The sequence below is a fragment of the Pelodiscus sinensis genome, chromosome 1, assembly GCF_049634645.1.
Source record: "Pelodiscus sinensis isolate JC-2024 chromosome 1, ASM4963464v1, whole genome shotgun sequence".
NCBI classification, from domain to species: Eukaryota; Metazoa; Chordata; order Testudines; family Trionychidae; genus Pelodiscus; species Pelodiscus sinensis.
In genome coordinates this window covers 239,621,066-239,633,549 of record NC_134711.1, presented here as the reverse complement: position 1 = coordinate 239,633,549, position 12,484 = coordinate 239,621,066, and the positions used below count along the sequence as shown (strand labels likewise).

The 12,484-nt window shown below is 44.3% G+C and overlaps 1 long non-coding RNA gene across 1 annotated transcript; it reads right to left on the bottom strand.

Moving 5' to 3' along the window:
- Nucleotides 1-4,793: 4,793 nt before the first annotated feature.
- LOC106731747 (uncharacterized) lies at nucleotides 4,794-12,320 on the bottom strand. Its single transcript, XR_001368024.3, has 4 exons — nucleotides 12,188-12,320; nucleotides 10,127-11,779; nucleotides 6,312-6,519; nucleotides 4,794-4,899 (listed from the first exon to the last, which is right to left on the bottom strand). It is a non-coding gene; the product is annotated as an uncharacterized LOC106731747 (long non-coding RNA).
- Nucleotides 12,321-12,484: the final 164 nt, after the last annotated feature.

The following is a 12,484-nucleotide window of genomic DNA, read 5'->3' as shown; positions in this document are numbered from 1 at the left end:
TGTAAGATACCATGGTAATGAGTCTGGTCTAAGAACCGGGAGAAACCATTTCATATTTAGCTAGAAGCCATTCTGTATAACAAAAGCCATTTCAGTTTCTTGTGTTTGCATGTATACTAGAGGGAGTGAACTGGCCTTCACCGAGGTGGGGAGAGGCCAGAAGGATGCGCTATTGGAATGTGTTAATGAACTATTTTGAGCTGAAGCTCAAACTCCCTCTAAACCTGTCTCTTTCTCTGCTGATAATAATTCCTCTTTGAAGTTCACTTTGATTTCTTGCCCTGACGTCAGACTTGTTTGGTTAAGGGTATAAAATACTAGGATTAATTGTATTAGCCAGCCTTACTGGGCCCAGCTTTGCTGGAACCACGTTTGGCTCATGCTGTGCTTTATTAATTAATAAAGCTGTTTGTTAGCTGCCTAAACAGAGAGGAGCGTTTTTTTGCTTCAACAAACCTAAAGAGAGTACAATAAAGTAGAGGACTTAGTGGACTTAAACAGGTTTTAATTTAGCATTCATGTCCTGAAATGAAATGGGATGTTCTAAGTGCACAGAAGGTTACGGTTATTATTAAAGGCACTGAAACAAACAGTAAACATTCCATTACATTTTATTCTTATTTTTTTCTAGTAGAATAAATTTAATGAAATAATGGAAAGCTCACAAATGCTAGAAAACCGAGATACTAAAAAGATAATTATATTTCAAAGGAACAAGTGTCCCTGCCAAACTAACCCAAGAATAATTGGGATAATAATCATGATGTATTGGAACTGTAAATGATGCGCCTTAAATCAAGAATACTTCTGGGGATTTCCAAACACAGGGCCAAATTCCAGCAAATTGGGGTCCAGGCACATTGCCCCTTTTCTTCTCTGTGGCCTCATTTTCCACTCAGAGGGGAAGTGGTAGGGAACCACACTCTTAACCCAGAGTAACTTGTGAGGGTTTGCTGTCCTCCACCACACCTCTCCCAGGGCATGTTTGGTTGCTCTCTGTGGCCGCCAGACCTGGGCGGGGAGCAGGAGGGAGCTGCTTCTCATGCTGGCTGAAGCTGGCCACTCCAGATTGCTGACTGTACATGGTGGCTACCTGTGACACAGCCTGGCACCCAGGCCTAGGTGGGTAATGAAAGGGATGGAACCAGCCACTTCTCCTTCTGGCTGCTCCAGGTTTCTGCTTTGTGCAGTGTGGCGGTTGCTTGTGAGACACCCTAGCTGGGGAAGTGGCCCACTTCATTTCCTCTGCTCCCCATTTGGGCTTAGATGCCAGAAACAGGGGCCAAGCGAGCTGGAAACATACCAAGGGGTGGGGGACTGTTTCTTGCTCTGCTCCTGTCTCTGGCAGGCTGCCCCACCCCCTTCACTTCCCACCTGAGCCGCCTGGGTAGCAGTGACACGGAAGAGTGTGCCAAGGAACAGGTGCAGCAGGAGAAGTGCCACTTAGTACACCAAGCAGAAATCCGGGAGACACTGGACCCCACATGCTCTCCAGGCATCAAGGGGGGGTCCTCTCTACCAAGGTGCCCTCTAATCTGTGTGGTCGCATAGCCCCGGAGCTGCTTAATGAGCCCTGCCTAGCCGTTAAGGGCACTTTTCCTTCAGCGACAGCAGCAGCTCCCTGCTGAGGACAGAGTAGCGAGTTCTCCCAGCCGGTAGGAATATTTTGGTTAATCCATGGAGGTACTGATATATTTGGAAATGGCCTGTTTTGTCATATATGAATTGCTGTAGTATGAAGACAAAAGTAATTTATCCTAATACTCAGTTCAAATCTTATATCCAAACTAGAAGATTTAGCCAGTGGTGCTTGAGTCTTAACTCAATTTTTGGTGGGGTTTTTTTTTTTGTAATAATATGAAAATGTACATGCTTCATTTGAATCATTGTTGTGGGATGAGGATGGGGATGAGGGATTCAGTGTGCAGGCTACCTTGGGAGGAGAGAACAATCCAAGCCTCTCTCATCACAACAGCTTGGGGCCAGGTGAGAAGCACCTCTCCACGGCCATTGCAGCACCAGCGGGCACAGCTGGGGATGGGTGCATGTCCCCCAGCTAGGGTAGGTCCAGGTTAGGGATGTAAGTGACTAATCCAGGCCAGTGTATCGGATAGTTGATTAGTGTCTCAACTAATTGCTTCCCCCCACCCTCTTGCTGCCTCTATCAGAGATAGGCAGCAAGTGGAGGAGCCCCGGGAAGCTCTTGTACATTTCAAAAGCAAAGAGCTGCTGGAAGCGTGGGGCCAGCGGGGGACTGCTTGAATCCCTCGTTGGCCATGCTCCCCGTGGCACTTCCACCTTTGAAACCTAGCAAAAGCCAGCAGGGCTCTTGCTACATTTCAAAGGCAGAGGCACTCTTACCGACCAATCGAATAGTCGATGCAAGTTACATTGACTATTCGATTAGTTGATTAATCTAAATTTAACATCCTTAGTCCAGCTTTGTCTGCCCCCTGTGCTCCTCAGCCAGAGTGAGGAATGCAGCAAACTGCCCTTTCCCTTCGCTCCCTGACAAAGGGGAACAGACAGCAATGTCCCTGTGTGAATCAAGGGAAGAGCTTCAGCCCCCATCACCCTTCCTAAAGAACATCTGGAGGGTGGGAGGTTTGGGGTTGAGGCAGTCCCGGATGGGAGGAGCATCCTCAGCCAGCCCCTTTCACAAAAGAGTCTGTCTCTTTTCTGTATGATTTTATGAGGAGCAATCCCATTCCAGGCACATCCCATTTTCATGCACAACCAAACAGTTACTTTGCTTTAAGTGTTGATTAGAGGAAGCTGTAAACTGAATGTGGTGGTCCAAGCTCTTGCTGTTTAGGAGGAGTTCTTGAACAAACAAACAGACAACCCCTCTCAAATATATAGTAGCTATCCCATCTACCCAACTAGCAATGGGAAATCAAATAAAGAGTGATAAAGCTCTTCAGATCATTTGGACAGCGGTGAATGTACTCCTCTGCAAAACTTTCCTTCTAATTTTTTACACAAGAAAAAGGAAACAGAATTATTTAGTATTCCTAGGTTAGTTAATGTTTGTAAAGTATTTAACAATTATCAGACACCTGAGAGCAAATCCTGCCTTAATGATTGTGCAGGGTCTCCTTCACTAGGCAGAGGGAAGAGTGTTGATGACACTGCACAGACAGTACACAGTCCCTATCTCGCACTGCTGAGTCTGTGTCTGCTACATATTGAGGGGCACAGCAGAGGAGGGAGTGAGGCCAGAGATTCTGCAGCTCTAAAAGTTCTCCAGTCCACTCTTATCTCCCTGAGGCAGATGCACAGAAAGCTGCTTGACTGAAGAAGCATCTACCTCTCAGAGGGCAACTCTGCAGCCATTCTGTGCTCTAGGACAGAATTCCTCAGCTTCTGTTCTGGGCCCTATGCATTTCCTCAGCCCTGAGACCATCCCCTCAGGCTGGGTACTACAATGAGGATTGACCCCAAGAGCTAAGTACTGTATTATAATTACTGAGTCAATACATTACATGGTTTTTATCCAAACACCTGTAACATGAGTAAGGAATGAATAAAAACAAAGTTAGAACTTCATATTTTTCCTATCAGTTATTGGGAAATGTACTTTATATAAGGTCCAACTATCTTCCTCGAGATGTCCATGGGCCTGTGTTGTTGTTTTTTTAAATAAGAGAAGAGAAAGGGTCTTGGAATTAACTGCTGAAAAGAAAGGGAGCATCTGTAATGTCCTCAATACCTTGTTCATAGCACATGGGATCTTTGTTGTCAGACTACAGTGCTGGAGCCTGCTAGGCAAACTGACCCAAAGACAATAGGGAAAACATTTAAAGGCAAACTGCAAAGCAAAAATTAATTAAGAGTTAACCCCACATTTCTGCATTGAAATTCCTCTCAAGCTCTGAGTAGTGTTCAGTAGAAATAAATTATAACTAGCCTTTTTTATATTATCTCTCCCCTTTTTGAAGACCTTAGTGCTTCTCAATTTAAGATATTCCATTTAATTATTTTGAAAAGATGGTTACAAGCTTTTTCTGTGCTTGTTAGATGGTACAGAAAATCTGTGCTTAAATCAATTTTTGTTTTGCTCCTTTAACTTTTAAGGCAATTTCAAAAAAGTCTAAAAAAGAAGAAAGTAGATTTGATGCAAAAGTGACAAAACATTTTATATTATTTCAAAATGTGAAAGAGCCCGCACAAAGGAGACAAAACTCAAGGGCTGGTGGGATTTATAGAACAGCCAAGCTAATAGCATTTGTTACTCCTGATCTTCCATAAAACCAGTCAGGCTGGACTATATCTTTTCAGCATAATCTCACCACTGGTCAGAATCTTAACAAATGTTGTGAGTTCTTTAATAAAGTCTTCATCAGATAATATGTTTTTGGTGTTTGTTCCATATTTTATATGAAGTAGACCAGAGGTCTTAAAAGTGATTTAGATTTATGTTAATCCTCACTTTTCTGAACAGAAAGCATTGCCTAGGAAATGTACTCTATTTGGATCAAATTTGTAAAGTTCTAGATGATCTACTAGGGAACTAAACCAAAAGTAAATTCTGCTAGGTCCATTTTCCTGATTTGGGGATTTAAGTCCACATCATGTTCCAAAATTAATAGAGATTTTGATCCATATCTCTACTAAATTACCAAGCCTATAAGTGATATGCATAGGGACAACCTCCAGCATGCAAACTTTCTTGAAACAAAAGAGGTCATGATGGTCATGAGGTGACAGTTTGGGCCAGGACATTTCTTAGCTAACCCAAATACTAGTAAATCTCAGGTAAATCAGTTAAAATGGCAAAAAAAAAAGCTTATGAACATGTTTATTACTTGAGAGATCCAGTTAGAGAACTGCTGGGCCTATAACCTAGTGATTGTCTTCACGTCAAACTGGGTGGAGAAAAAGGATGGACAACTCCAACTGTCATAAAGACAAAGAACACATCATCCAGCTCACAGGTGACAGAGACCAACAGTAGAGAGTTCAACAGAAATTACTGACATTTACAGTTTTGTTCCTCAGAAAAAAAAGTCAACAGTACAAATGCTACAAATGACAGTTACTGAACAAGAAGACGACTCAAACCAACAGCAGCCAATTGTTGCAATAAACAGCCAGATGACCAAATGTTGGGTCATGTAATTAGAAAACTAGTATGATTCAGAGACACTTAACAGACTGGTACTTCAAAGACACTGTGATAGTGTAAATTTTGTAAATGGTTAAGAATGTTGAATTTAAGGCCGTGCTGGGCAACCAAGAACTGTGAGTGGGCCACGTAAGTGCCCTTCCTTCATCTCAGGAGGCCGCAGCAGCCTGTGGCCTTTTGGGGTTCCACCTGCAGCCCATGGACCCCTTGTCCACTTCCCTCCTCCACTCACCTCTCATGCACTGGGGCATTGGAGCCCCACACTTCCCGATTCATGCTCCATCTCCACTCCTCCCCCACATGTCTGAGAGACTGAATAGCTTCAAACAACTGATTTGTGGTGCTCCAAAAGGGCTGACAGGGAGAGGGAGGAGTAGGAAGTGCAGGGCTCCAGTGTCTCAGTGCATGGGATGTGTGTAAGGAGGGGTCCAGACAGGGGGATCTGTGGGCCGCAGGTTGCCCATCATTGATTTAAAGGGAGAAATGTAGTGGTATGCTAAACTGTATTATAATGTTCGGCCACTAGGTGGCTTTGGGTGCAACATAACCTTATTTAAGGTAACCTAAGCTATACCAGGAGGCATATTTAAAGGGTCTTTGAGTGAACACATCTAGGCTATGTCTACACTCGCGGCTTCTTGCGCAAGTAATATGCTAATGAGGCTAAGCGTGGAATATCGCCGAGCCTCATTTGCATACCTAATGAGCCGCCATTTTTTTCAGGAGAGGCTCTTGTGCAAGAAGGAGCATCTACACTGCCTCTTCTTGCGCAAGAAAAACCCTCTTGTGCAATGTCGTTCTTCCTCTCAAGTAATAGGTGTAACAGCATTGCGCAAGAGGGTTTTTCTTGCGCAAGAAGGGGCAGTGTAGATGCTCCTTCTTGCGCAAGAGCCTCTTCTGAAAAAAATGGTGGCTCATTAGGTATGCAAATGAGGCTCAGCCATATTCCACGCTTAGCCTCATTTGCATATTACTTGCGCAAGAAGCCGCGAGTGTAGACATAGCCCTAATGTTTGTCTCTCTGAGATATCTGCACAGTAGCTTGGACCTGCTAGTACCAGCCCCACAGCTTATCATGGACAAGTTGTACAGGATAAGAGCTAAATTTCCAAACTATTTTTCTATGAGCCTTCAGTGAATAAGGGATTATTCTGAGAGGTATCTTTTTCCTTTAGGAACTCACCTCTCTTGCTGCTTCTAGAAGGAAAAGGTCAGAGTGGTGCAGAAGAGAAAGAAGGAGATTATATTTTCCGGGGGGGAGGGGCAGCAGAGAATGCACCGGAGGCATCTGCTTGCCCCACGTCCATGTCCTCTTGCATTTCAGTCTTCCTTCAAAACATTGCCCTCTACAGTGTTGAGACCAGGGTGGGGAGCTGAGAACAGTCATGTCACTGGGAAGGGATTAGCATGCAGTTAATACATTCTGTAGTCAGGGCTAACATTGCCAAGGAGCTAGAGGTGGGAAGGCAGAGAATTGGGTTGCAGTACATTGGGTTGTGGGATGCTAAGAAATTATTTTAAAAAAACCAACAAAAGTAAATGCCTCTGGTGATGGATAGAAGCAGTCTTGGCCTTTTCTGAACATCCCAGCATTCAGTAACCAATGGGTTAAACTCAAGTAGTTAGGAGGTGTTGGCAGAGATCCAGGAAAGCCAATGGGAGAAGTTGTTGATATTTGAAATTAAAGAAACCCTGCTTGCTTTTTCTTCTTTGTGTGTGTTTTAAGCCACGAGTTGAGGGAACAAGATGAATTGAACTAGATAGAACTACCATGTATACAAAGAATATTGGGCATAGAAATGGACTGGACCTTAAAGCACAGATCTGTGAGTAGACAGAGAATGTCTATTTAGCTATGATTTTTTCTTTGTTTTGTTGTTTGATTAAACTTCTCTGTGCTAAGTCCATGTGCCCCCCCCCCCCTATACACTGTACTTTAAGCTGTATCCCAGGGTTGGAATTTCTTTGTTTTAAATTGCTCTTTTTTCAATTGCTTTAAAACACCTAGCAACCAAGTATGTTTGATCAAGTATATCTTTTTGTTTTGTTAATAAAATTACCTTTTTAAGGTGATGATTTGATTCTTGTGCCCTGGAAGGTAATAGGAAGTCTATGTATGCATGCTTAAAACTGAGAGTTCAGCTATCAGAGATTACAGTTTGTTTTCTCTTTTTATTCAAACTCTCTTGTGTTAGAAGAGCTTGGGGTACCCCTCTGGAAGAAGTTCCAAGTGTTTCTTCCTGGGTTCAAGAAGAAAGGGGTTTTTCACTTGGCGGTAGCAGCCTATCTCCCAATGCCAGAGAATCTGTGACCTTGTCTAGCTTTTAAGCAGAAGCCTATAGAGGCAAGGTATTTTGAGGTCTTTTGCAGGCCACCACCTTCTGTACTCAGAGTGCCAGAGTAGGGAACAGCCTTGACACCCCCAAAACATCTTTGAAGCAGAATTAAGACTCCCCACTTCTGCTGCCTTTCCAGAGTTCAGCTACACTAAAATCTCTGAAAATCAGGAAATAAAAAGCAAAGAAACATGCTGGTCCTGCAATGTACCCTTAACTTTGTGCTCTTTAAGCAATGCCCCAAAATGCCAAAACCACACTGACTGATACACTACCCTTACACATGCCAGCTCTTGCAAGTTTCAGGATATGGCTCAGATCCTTCAACTAATGTGGTATGCACAGTTTGCTACTGACGTTCACATATTGGAAGCTTTGCATCTCCAGCTAATGCTGAATTCCCACATTGCCATGGTTCCCACATATGGGCTTTATCATTTGCACTTGGTAACACAGGTTGTGACCATTTATTTTATGGCCCTCATCCTGGGTATAGATAAATTTGTCACCTAAAAGCTGTATTGCTTCAACATGTTCCGTGTTTTATAAACCAGTAGGCTAACTCTCTATTCCATGGACCAGAGGGCATTCTCCTGCCCTAAGACATCAACCTCCTTTCTTCAGAGCTTTCATTTTATTTCTTCAAAATGAAACTATTAACAGAAGTTCAACTTATCATTCATGTCCTTTCTTCCTGATTTGGGACCTTCCCCAGGACCCGATCTGCTCCCTACAAGGTTACATGCCAGAGACCGTCTGTCTTGGAATCACATATGAAGTAGGTTCTCTTTCATGACACAGGAACTCCTGCAGGACATTTCCTGTAACTATGATTAGCATATGAGCTGTTGCTGACACTTATGAGAACCAGGAGATCTTCAGACTATCACCTAATGAAAGCTACTCAACTTTGGAAGACCCGGAGGCCACAATGATACTCATAGCACATGCCAAGGGCCACAACTTAAGTGTGGTTGCATATACATGCATATATATCCAAATATATGCAAACAGATTCTTTCACACTGCCGGGCATGAATACAGAGATTAAGGCAAGACTACACAACACACAGGCCCCATTTAAGTCGGTTCTGCTGATATTAATAAAATGCAATATTTACCTGATTTCCACCCGACAGCACTTTTGTGAGCAATGACAGTCCAGGAATTTAACTACTAAAATGCTTATCAACAGAAGACCATTATATTGTTTTGGCTTCCACTTGTGGGCTGTGTGCTGAGCCCCACGTAAACCCAAATTGCACCGTGGTCTACAAACAGGCCACAGGCTGCAAACAAATAGACCATGGGCTGCATGCGGCCCGCAGGCGTGTTGAATAGCCATGACCTAATGTCTGGGTCATTCATATCATCAGCTGGTCAGTCACGGTGGAGATAGGGTCAACTACCCTTAAAGAGCCAGCTACCATTCAAAACATTAAAGTTGGTGCAGAATGAGGCTGCCCATTTTATATTTCATGCAGAAAGCACAAGGAACCTGTGATCAGAATTAGCTGCCAGGTGATTTCTGAGTGAATCCCTGGTGTATGGTTGTTGACACATACAACTTTAAAAGGGTTTGGGTCCTGACTGCTTGAAAGACCTTCTCTCTCCCCTTTTGTCATACAATGACACTTGTAATCATCTAAATTTAAATCTCCTGGTTCAAACAAGGTACAGGTTAGAATGTCTGATCAGTGAAAGATCCTCAGTTCTGGAACTTTCTCTCTCTTAGAACAGCACAGCCCAGCCCAGATTATTGATTCAGGAAACACTGGAAAGCTTATCTGTTTTCCCAGACTTTTCCCCAGAAGATTGACTAGGCCTGGAGGGAAGAGAGGAAAGTTTATTTTTTGGTGAGTTAGGAGGTCCTTCTGCGGCCATTTGAGTTTATTATTTGTGAATATAATTATTGTTCTGTGCATAGAGCATTGAGTATTTTGCTACACAGAATAAATGCATATTTTATGATTCTCTTAGCTGTTCAAGGTTTTACCTCATACGTAAGACAAGTAATAGATAAAAAAGGAAAACAGAAAACAGAAAAGCACAGAACAGAAAAGAAGCTGAGATTGTATGTAGAGCTCAGATATTGTGATGAGCATAGTATAGATATCTAGATAGAAAATCATCATGAATCAGGTCCCCAGAAATCATGAAATTGGCTTAAAATCATTAAATTATTTAACAAATGTTTTGATGTGCCTTCTGGTTTTGGTACCTTTAGGGATCATGTTTTCCAGCTTTTCTCTGCAACCAAGAGGCTAGAAACTTACTTAACAAAAAAAAAAAAAGCTGAAACTCCAATGTTAATTGTATGACTCCCAGCATTAAGAAAGCAATTTTTTCAGATAAGCAGATTCATTTCCCTAATATTGAGACACTTGTGATAAAATCACATATGTTGCCAATCCTGTTATATTAAGTGAAGGTCTTCATGAGTAAAGTCAAGTATTCATGAAGACTGCTTAAAGTGGGAGAAGCACCCTACATATGACCCTTGTAAGGAAGCTTTTTAATAAGTCAATCCTGCAGTCCCTTCACCACAACACAGTTCTCCTTCCATTCCTTTTATGATTGTTCACATAGACATTGCAGGCTGAGAGAGCAGCGTCCCAAAAATGAAGTTTTGCAATTTATATTTCCCTCATTTTGTACTTACTGAATGAGCAATAAAACAAAGAGAAATCCACCCCCTCCCCCAGGAGATTCCTCCAGGAACCAATCAGGGATATATATCTTCCTCAGCAGCCGCTTCCTGCAGTACAAGCTTCAGTGGCAGCAGCAGTCAGGTCAGTGAAAGAAACGCAGGGAAGAAATGCATGAAGAGCTAGAGCAACCTAAGAGTGATTGGGGAAGAGGGAGAAGTGTAAGGAGGGGAGGGAGGGAAAAAGAGGAGGAGCTAGGCCTCTCCTGCTAATGATGCCGTTGTCTTGACAACTGGGTTTTACCAATAAATATCCATTTTAAATAAAAATATCGCCCATTAAAACACATAGGGGGAAGGGAGATACTTAAGGATTTTAATCACTTTATTTTTAAACGTTATTTGATATATTCCCTCAAAAGACACCTCTCCTCTACCCTCATAGCTCCAACAGCACACCAGCAAGGCAGATCAGAGAAATTGCTGGGTCTCTAACACCTCCGGAGAAATGAGCTTTCCAGCCAGAGATTTTTCTACCCCAAATGTCGCTTACTGGAGGGCAGGGAGAGTGTGAGGGAAGGAAACACTGCCAATGGGAAAGGAGGATTTTGCTGTGCGTATTGCAGTCTATTTCCCCACTGAAGATTTGGGCGAGTTTGATGGGTGGTTTGTGTGTGTGTTGTGTTCCACTCTCGCTCCTCTCTCAAATGATTGAGGGAGAATTTGGTTGCATGTTAAGTGTTTCCCTGTCTAGGGACGAGACAGATTTTGCTGGGTGTATTTTAGTATTAGCCTCCGGAAATATGTGTGTTCGAGGCTTTGCGGTGGCTTAGTTCCCTTCCTCCCACTCCCAGCATAGTGCAGAGTATTGCACACTGTTTGTGTTTTAACATCTCTTTACTTCTCAGGAGGGAGGGGGAGAGGCGGTGTGTATTGCATGATACAGTCTCTCATTCACTCTTCTAGGGCTATCTTCCATTGGGGAGATTTTACTTTGTGTTAAGCACTCTCCTTTTCAGGGATTGGGACATTTTTAAGTGGGGGGGAGGGAAATATGAGGAAGAGACATTGTTGCCTACACTAGTCTCTTTCTCCTTGGGCACAGGGCATATTTGTACTACAATATCTCAGCCTCTGTGGGTACGGAGCGGTGTAGTAGCCTCCGTGTTATGTTCATTATAAATACATATAGAAGAATAGATGTGTATCAAACTTTAGAAAACGAAGATGCCCTCCTCTCTAGTTACAATCTAGTTAAAGGTGACCCACACTGGGAACATAATTGGCTGTGTATCTTTTTACGTCTTTATACTGTATGATAGTTTGAAGGGTTTGTTTTGCACATCAGTAACCCAGACATCACTTTTTTCCCCGTAGGCAATTAGAGAACGAGTAGAGGGCAGGACATCTTAGATGCCACAGAAGAAACATCATATTCGTTTCGCGGTGTGATTCATTCTTCACGCAGTTTTAAACCCGCCCGGCTGGTTTGTTTGTTGCTCCTTTTTTGGTTAGCTTGTAACTCAAACTGCAGACTGAAAAGCGATTTTGTTAAAGCTTCCACAAGCCGGTCCCTTCAGCTCCCGGCCAGAGCGGCAGCCAGTCCTCGTTCCGCGGAGCAACAACTGGGGAAAGAGCCCCAGACCCTTGCAGAGCTGCCCTGGGCTCCTCTGAGAGGGAAGGGAGGACTAGAGGCGGGGAACAGCTGAATTTCATTGTTAGGCCACTAGGGCAGGCAGCTGACGGGATGGGGCCGCAGAAAGAGCTTCCCTCCACCCCCTTCCCTTTGCCACCCAGCTTCATGGAGGCGACATCCCACCGCCCTCTCCACAGGGCTTGCACCCCTATACCCCCCCCCCCCACACACGTGCGCCCGCCAACCCTCCCCGCAACACACACGCGCTGTCCCCTCCCTCCCCAGTAACCCCTTTGTTCCCTACACGGGCATGTGCGGACTGCATGCGAGTCATTTTCCTGCCCGCCCCACCCCGCAGTGCACACGTGCACAGCGCATGCTCGGGAGCGCAAAGCGCGGTGGGAAATGTAGTTGTTACCCCCCCCCCCATATCCGCACACATTTCCTAGCCTCCATTTTCTCGTCTCCGCTGGTCAAACGGCGCACGCGCACATCTCCCCCTCCTTTGTCGCGGTATCCCAGGCGGAATTGTCATTGCTTGCCCCGCCTCAGTTCCCGTCTCCGATTGGTTCGCACCGCAAAGCGGCGGGCGGGGCGGGACTCGACTGGCTGGCCGGGATGTCAGTCTGCGCTGGGTGACTTGGATTGATGCAGTTGCCTGGCGGTGGTTGTGCTACGGGGTCGGAGATGCGGATACCGACCCTCGCACTGTGGCAGTTCCGTGGGACGCCGTGCTT